Source organism: Schistocerca americana, chromosome 6 (genome assembly GCF_021461395.2).
Source record: "Schistocerca americana isolate TAMUIC-IGC-003095 chromosome 6, iqSchAmer2.1, whole genome shotgun sequence".
NCBI classification, from domain to species: domain Eukaryota; kingdom Metazoa; phylum Arthropoda; class Insecta; order Orthoptera; family Acrididae; genus Schistocerca; species Schistocerca americana.
This window is the reverse complement of record NC_060124.1, coordinates 164,839,434-164,848,653: the sequence shown is the minus strand read 5'-3', so window position 1 is coordinate 164,848,653 and position 9,220 is coordinate 164,839,434.

The window sequence follows — 9,220 nt, the reverse complement described above, 5'->3', positions numbered from 1 at the left end:
AGAAAGTTTTTGAATTTATTTTCAAATCTTATTTTGTTGCCTGCCAGCCTTTTATAACACTGGCTAAGTGATCAAAAGTGTTGGTTGCAGCATAATGCATCTCTTTTTGTGGTAGGGACAACCTCTATGTGAAGTAATGAATATCACTTTTTTCTTCTGGTATTGTAATTACGTTCATTAGTATTATATTTTAACAGAAGTGGATTATTTATAATGAACTTCATAAGGCAATAAATGTACTGTAAAGGAGTAGCTAAAATTCCTAAATCGTCAAACAAATGTTTACAAGATGATCAGCAGGTATTATTCTTACAACATATATTGAATATTAAAAACTTTCTACCTTGAAGATTATTTACCCCAGAACATTATTCCACATGATGATATTGAATGAAAATATGTCAACTTCCTGATATTTGTCTCCCCAAGGTTTATAATGATTTTAGCTGCAATAGTGGCTGAACTAAATGTACTTTTAAATTCCCATCACTATGGACACCTACAAATTGTAAAGTTTCCATCCTATTTATTATTTCTTCGCCACATGTTACACTTATAACTGGTGTAATTGCCAAAGGTGTATGGTGTTGAATGTTTGCTTTTTGAAACTGAGAATGAGACACTTCACAGAAAACTAGTAACTAATGCTTTTGAGAATATTTTTTGTCATTTATTTTGTTGCTGTATGTATGGTAAGATTGATTATAATGCTAATGTCATCTTCAAAAAGAACTAATTCTGCATGTTCTGTAATAGATGGGAAATAGTTTACATTTATGGGAAACAATAGTGGATCTAAGATTGATCCTTGGAAGACCCCTTATGCAATTTCTCCTGTGCCATTAGAATCTCCCCTGAATATATTGGTTGACTTACTAAGTAAAACTTCCTGCGCCTTTTTGTTGTTCGTTTCTGCACTACTTTGGAGTGTAGACTGTAGTTTCTTCATCTCATAACGTACAGTTACAAATAAAAGATTTTTGTACTGTAGACACGTCAGATTACTTTTAAAAAATGAGGTTATAACAATTAACATATATAAGCAGGTATTTCTGAATTTTTAGACATCAACAAGAACATATATACCGGTAACGCTTATGGTCATTTTGCAGCTTGCAATACCATATATTAACAATTTATTGTATGATAAATTAGATTAGATTAATACTTGTTCCATATATCATGAATACGACACTTCATAATGATGTGGAGCGTGTCAGGTTAATAAAAGACATCTGTACAAGGTATTACATTACACAAAATATTGCATGACACTAATGTTGTTTTTTTCCCTTAATTTTTTATCTAAAAATTCAGCCAATGAGTAGAAGGAGTTGTCATCTAGAAATTCTTTTAATTTATTTTTAAATGTTAGTTGGCCATCTGTCAGGCTTTTGATGCTGTTTGGTACGTGACCAAAGACTTTTGTGGCAGCATAATTTACCCCTTTCCGTGCCAAAGTCAGATTTAACCCTGCATAGTGAAGATCATCCTTTCTCCTGGTGTTATAGCTATGCACACTGCTATTACTTTTGAACTGGGTTGGATTATTAACAACAAATTTCATAAGTGAATATATATACTGTGAGGATCCCTAGATCTGTAAATAGATGTCTGCAGGATGACCGTGGGCGGGCTCCAGCAATTATCCTGATTATACGTTTTTGAACAATGAATACTTTTCTACTCAACGATGAATTACCCCAGAATATGATGCCATACGAAAGCAGTGAATGAAAGTAGGCATAGTAAGCTAATTTATCTTTGTTTCTTTTCTTTTCAAATTGCCAAACTGTCCTGCAGAAATTCTTCAGTTGAATAGGCCTAACAACCTTTTCCACTAGTGTATTAAATAACTTTTTAGTTGGTTTAATTCCATATTTAACAGATTTGTGTTATTTAATTTATCGTAAATTTTTAATCCCATGTAGATTGGTGTTTGAGGGTAAAGTTTTCAATTATGAGAGGGACATTTGAAACTGTCTCTGTCTTGAGTACTGTAATTGTGGTTGAAATGAAAATTGTTAAGTGAGTTTTTGATTTTTATATATGAAAATAAAAATTTGGTAGATATACGGAGAAGGAATGGTTAGTATTTTAAATTTTTTAAACAATGGATGACATGATGCTCTTTTTTGAAGTAAACATGTTTCTTATGATTCTCTTTTGAAGTGCAAGTAATCTCGGACTGTTCATAGAGTTTCCCCAGAAAAATTATTCCGTATTGGATTATAATTCCAAATTAGCTGTGGTAAGACTATATTCCTGGTGTCCAGAAGGGTGGTACCAGATAAGACATTCATTGCATAAGCTAGGCTGTTTAGTTTGTTTGCTAAGAAGTCTGGCTGGGCATGACATTATCCATTGGCTGTCTATACCATCAGTTGCACAAATCATCAACTTATCTCTGAGAGTATTGTGATTCACACTGTCAAATCCTTGATGTAACAGAAAATATGAACCAGTGCATTTTTGTTATTTAATACTTATAAAATTTGGTGTGTGACCATATAAATGGCATTTTTAGTTGAACAACTCTTCTGTAATCCAAACTGTGATACACTGAGGGTATTGTTGTTCCTTAGGGAGCATACTAGTGCAGAATATCACATTTTCATAAATTTTGGAAAACGATGTCAGTAATGACTGGGAGAAGTGATAATTGAGCCTTAGGTATAAGGAGGTGGGTGGGGCTGGGAAGGGAAGGGATAGCAGGGTTGGGTTTAGGAAGGTTGTAGTACAGCTTGTGTGAGCACAGCACAGATAGGGGGGAGACAGGGTAGGGCTGTTTGGTGCAGTTAGGAGGTTTGGGGGGGGGGGGGGAGGAGGGAGGGAGGTGGATGGAAAAGAAGAGAAATAGAGGAGGGCAAAAAGACTAAGGTGTGCATTGGTGGAGTAGAGGGCCGTGTAGTGCTGGAGTGGGGGCAGTGAAGGGGATAGGTGGTTGAAAGATTGGACTAGCTGAGGTTCAGGCCAGGGCGTTACAGGAACATATGATATATTGCAGTCAGAGTTCCCACCTGTTCAATTCAGAAAAGTTGGTGTTAGTAGGAACGATCCAGATTGTGCAAGCTGTGCAGCAGTCATTGAAGTGAAGCACTTTGTGTTAGGCAGCATGTTCAGCAACTGGGTGCTCCTGCTGTCTCTTGGCCACAGTTTATGTATACTGGTATCATTGTTTAAAGTAGCAATAAGGAATTGTAAACTATATAGCTTTCAGCCAGTAAGGCCTTTGTCGAAATTAGACGACAAGCACATATATACACACTCACGCGAACACTCTGAGTGTGGCCTAAGTTACCCAAGACTGCAGTTGTGCGAATTGCATTTGCACGAGTGTGTATATGTGTGTTTGTCATCTAATTTTGACGACTGCCTTACTGGCTGAAAGCTATATTTGTGACTGTCTTTTTGTTGTGCCTATCTGCGACTCAGCATCTCTGCTGTATGGTGAGTAGCAACTTTCCTTTTCACAATACTGTGTGTGTAAACAAGTATTCCAGTACCGGTAACTACATAGATGTTAATAAGTGTTTTAGCATAGTACTCAACTTATCATACAAACTACTCAACTGGTGGAGCAACCACAGCTAAAATAATACATGATTGATGGAAGTGGAACTTTGATACCATAACATTATGCAAGGTGTTACAAGCAAAATAGGATTAAAGTCGATGAAAGTTCATATGAGCACATTTGCTGTCTATTGTAGGCATGTCAAGGACTCACAACCGGTTTCGCACCATAAAGGTACATCCTCAGGTGCATTTCTGTATAAAAGAAATAAAGTCTTTGTATGAGAAAAAAATCATAAATGAGTTGGAAAAAAAACCCTTTATCACAAAAACTATTCTGTGAAGGTATCACTAAACAATGTCATGTTTAATAATTTTTTTTTACAAAAGCAATAGTATATGGTGGTGTCGTATGTCAATTTTCATATTCAGTACTTACAAATGGTCAACTTGATGAGAATTATGATGTTCCAAGGCATAGCTATTAATGAAATTGACTGATCCCTCAATTGTTGTCATCAAACTGAAAGGTTGTTAAGGAATAATGGTGGGCATCTGAAATAAAATCCATAAGCTGAGAAAATAGGGGTGTGGAAGTTCCTATAATGAAAGGATGTGTTTGTTCAGGAACCAGTAATCATTTATTGAAGTAAGTAAATTAATCAAATGAACAGCAGTTGTGGGGTCAGTAACTACAGGTTTAGAATGAAAATGTAACTCGCCAATAAATGGGAGCCGGCCGAAGTGGCCGTGTGGTTAAAGGCGCTGCAGTCTGGAACCGCAAGACCGCTACGGTCGCAGGTTCGAATCCTGCTTCGGGCATGGATGTTTGTAATGTCCTTAGGTTAGTTAGGTTTAACTAGTTCTAAGTTCTAGGGGACTAATGACCTCAGCAGTTGAGTCCCATAGTGCTCAGAGCCATTTGAACCAATAAATGGGAGGAATGTCACTAGATTTCTCACAGCAACACATACAGTTGGTTTGACAGTAATGTGTGTACAAAAATCAATAATGGCCTTCATTGGCTGGATCAAATCAGCCCACAGAGAATCTAACACATCTCTACAATATCGACACTAATTATGGTTTATTTCTACAATAGGGATCCATTAGAGTCTCGGCGAGCCAGTTTTTTCCATTTGACAAAGGTCATTATTGAATTTGTACAAGCATTACTGTTCAACAAACCATATGTGTTGTTCTGGGAATTGTACTGAGCACTCCTCCCATTTGTTGGTGAGCTATATTTTCATTCTTACCCAATGGCTGTTGCAACCTGGTTCTTGGCAGACAACATTATTCCACATTATTCTTTTATTTAGGGTAGCCACCATTGGTGTTTAACAACATTTGGTTTCATGACAACTGTTGAAGGATCATTCAGTTTCATTTATAGTTGCACCTTGGAACGTTGTAATTCTAATCAGGCATGAAGTGATCACGTGTAAATAATGAATATGGAAATTGACGATCAGCAGCAACATATAACATCACATTTGTAACAAAAATTTTTTGAAGTTTAATAAACACAGTGGTATTTAACAATACCTATACAGAATAGCATTTATGGTGAAAGGTTTTTAAGTTTTTTTAAAATGAATTTATGGTATTTTATGATACACAGATTGTGAATCTTTTATATGGATATGCACCTGAGGATGCACCTTTAAGGTGCAAAATAGGTGATGAGTCTTTGAAAGGATTACAGTAAACATCTAATAGCACCCCTGGATTTTATGGAATATTGACGCAAATAAATGTGCATTTTTGTGAATTTTCGGAAGCTACTATTGTCCTGTGCATGATCTAATTTGTAGAAATCAGTGTTTGTGATTTAGTTACTTTAGCAGATATTCAACCTAACATATTGTGTTACATCTAGTTTTCCCTTAAAGAGGAGTAGCCCTATGTATTATGTACAATCATTGTAAATCAACTCTGTTTAGAGTTTACTAACAACTATAATTAACTTCAAAAGTCTTAGGAAACTAGTATGTTTTACCAGATGTTTTTTGCCTTAATAGAAATCTCATTTTTTGTATTTATTTCAATTCTTATAGGGAATTAGCAACTTTAAGCGCAACTTGTATCTATGGTACTGGCACCAAAGGTACTTCCAAATACTATTCGCTGATGTAGATGCTGCCTCCTCTAAGGAAAGTAGGGGATCTGGTATTGCACGTCCACTTGACTGACTGGTGTTTCAATGGTAGAGCTAGGCGTCCTGTAGAGGGTGTCTGGGGACCATGGAGGACTCAGGGTGTTGTACTGATTCCCCTAACCAACAAGTTTGAGGTGCTGTCTTTCACTGAAACTGAAACTGAGCCAGTGGGGCTCACTTCACTTATTTTGTCCAGTGTCAGGAAGAGGCAAATGCAAATGGGTAGGGTCTATTAATCGTTGGCAGTTGAAAGGTATGGCGAGTGATGATACCCCTTAGGGAAATGGCAGCAAGGGACAGGAGAGGATACCAGGTGCATTCAGTGTGTTTACCTGGGGGCCTCATTCAGCATATTGAAGAGACTATTCCAGCTGCTATCGAGGGAACAAGGTTCAACCAAGTGCAGATTGTGGCACTGTCGGAACAAATGATGACTGTCATCTGCGCTCTGAAGTCATATTTGAGTCATTCCAGCGATTGGCAGAGAAGATTGAGAAGGCCAGCCTTGCACGTGGAGTTTCAATGAAGCTCACAGTTTGCAGCTTGTCCCCGGAAGTAGTGGTGGCCCTTGTATTCAGAGTCGAGGAGAAGGACTGAACCAGAGACTTCAAAGGTTCCGTGACAAGCTAGGCTGTGACTTCCTATACTTGTGCCATAGGGTTGAGAACTGTAGGAACCCCCTAAATGGGTCAGGGGTGCACTACACATCAGAAGCTACTACTCAAGTAGCTGTTTGTGGGGTACATGCAAGGATTTTTTTTAGATTAGGCGACTCTCCATCCAATCCAGATAATGATAGCTGTAGGAAACTCAGTGTAAGGTCGAAATAAATACCTCCTAGAAGTGGGCGTTTTAAAATCTTAATGGTAAACTGCCGAAGCTTCTGCACTAAAGTGCCAGAGTTTGAAGCGTTCCTCAAAAAGCACTGAAGCTCATGTAATACTAGGTACACAAAGCTGGTTGAAACATAAAATTGATAGAAGTGAGATTTTTGGGGAAAATTTAAGTGTATATCGAAAGGATAGGAAAATGGAAATGGAGGTGGTGTCATAGTAGACAAGAAACTCATGTCCACTGAGATAGAAATTAAAGCTGCATGGGAGACTGTTTGACAAAACTCAGTGTCAAGGGTGGGCATAAAATTATAAGTGGATCCATCTGTTGCCAACCAGATTCATCTTCTCATATAACCAAATACTTTAAAGAAGACCTCAGCTCACTTGTATTAAGTACGTTCCCCAATCTTACTGTAACCATAGGTGGAGACTTTAATCATTCAACAATCAATTGGGAAAACTACAGTTTGTTAGCGGTGGGCGTGATAAGACATCCTGTGAAACTTAACTAAATGCCTTCTCTGAAAACTACCTAGAACAGATAGTTCAGAAATATATTGGACCTAATGGAACAAATAAACCAGACCTTTCGAGGATGTGATATATGTGTTCAGTAAACTAGATAAAAAAATCAGAAGTGTCAGTCACAATGAGGAACTTGAAACTTTCAGCACAGGGCAGGAGCATTTAGAGGAACTCTGGCTCAAGTTTAAAAGAATAGTTGACCATGAACTGTGGATAGATTTGTATCCAGTAGAACAGTTCATAATGTGAGTGATCTCCATGGCGTTCAGTCAATGGAAAGTAACTTCTAAAGAAAGAGATTACTGCATAACAGGGAATCAAGAAAATTGCACAACGCTGCAGTTAGTCTCAAATCGCTGACGCTGCCATCTACAAACGCCGATGCCGCCGTACACCAACGCAGACGCCGCCGTACACCAACGCAGACGCCGCCGTACACCAACGCAGACGCCTCCGTACACCAACGCAGACGCCTCCGTACACCAACGCAGACGCCGCCGTACACCAACGCAGACGCCGCCGTACACCAACGCAGACGCCGCCGTACACCAACGCAGACGCCGCCGTACACCAACGCAGACGCCGCCGTACACCAACGCCGACGCACCCGCCCACAAAAGCCGACGCTGTCGTCCACCTACACCGATGCCGCCGTCCAACGACGCTGACGCTGCCGTACACCAGTGCCGACGCTGCCTTCCACCGACGCCGGGTGAGCTACTACTGACCTTTGATTGTTTGTGAAGTGTGGGGTGTTGTGGAAATAAGTGAGTGTACTTTTAATGATAACTAGATTAAAGGCAAAACAAAACACAATGGAAAAGGAACATCAATCTGTAGAGTCCGTTGGGGCTATGGGAATTGAAAAACAGGGGCCAGATTTAGGCGAATTAATGAGGTTTATCAAAGTGCAGTTTGAATCACAAAACACAAAACTAGGGGATCAAGTTAATATCCTAAGTAATCAGATGCAAGAGTGGAAAAAAGAATTGTCCGATTCCCTGAGTGAACAGGCAAATATTTTATTTAAGGATTTAGAACAAAGAAATGAAGCCAATATAAAAGGATTAGTTCCAAAATTAGAATATGATGTAGACTGTAAATGTAGTAATTTGGATACACAATTTAACGAAAAATACAACTCTTTGAAAAATGTATGTAATGTTACATTTGATGTGGTCGAACAAGAATTAACTACGCTAAAAACCAATGTCCAGAAACAAGATAAGTGGCTCCCCCTAGTACAGATGCAAATTTCAGGGGTCAAATCACGGGTGGAAACCGTAGAACAGAACTTCAAAGAAAAGTTAATGACTGCAGAGCTTATAAATTTGTATGGCTTAGAAGAACAAGTAGAAGAATTAATAGGACGAAAGGTTGAAGAGAAACGAAGTGTTGATATCTCTTCGCCTATAGTAACTTCCGATTTAGATAACACCAAGAAAGACTTGGAAACGTTGAGGAAAGAATTCAAGCTTATGCAGGACAAACTAGAGAAAGGCACAGTTCCCCAAAATATTATATTAAATAAGGACATGATAACTGATTTGCAATGGGGATCAAATTCAGGCTTGTCGAGACAGTTGCCTAAATTCAAACCAGATGGGGAGGTACACGCCACCCATTTCTTAAAACGCTTTAACCAGCCATACCTTATCATATTCAATCAATAGTACACCAAAAAACCCTATATTTAGTACATCCTGTGACGGGAGAGGAAAAGGGAATGTATAATGTTAAGGATATAAAACGATATGTACAAAACCTCCAGGGACGTTGACGTTCTGTGTCAACGGGTGGAGTGACGTCCGCCAGTTCCTGAGTTGAGTTCAGTGTTGCTTCCACGTTAGTTTTCATACACCGAACTCCCTTCAAATCTTCAACTATCCTGTAATCTATTTATAGTCCTTAAGCTATCCTATCATATTAGTATTAAGAGACCAATTATGACTACATGATTATGACTAATTTAAGGAGTTACAATAAACAGTAACCTCTAAGCATGAGTTACACCTAGATGACATAAACTGAACATGTGTATGGAATATAAAGTGAAGTGACTAATTGAATAACTGTTTGATTATAGTGTATATAATTTCTATTTTTATGGAATGTTTTATATTTTTTGTAAAGTGTGATGGGATTGGGGAGGGTTTATATCTAATTTTGAAAGGGGTTGGTA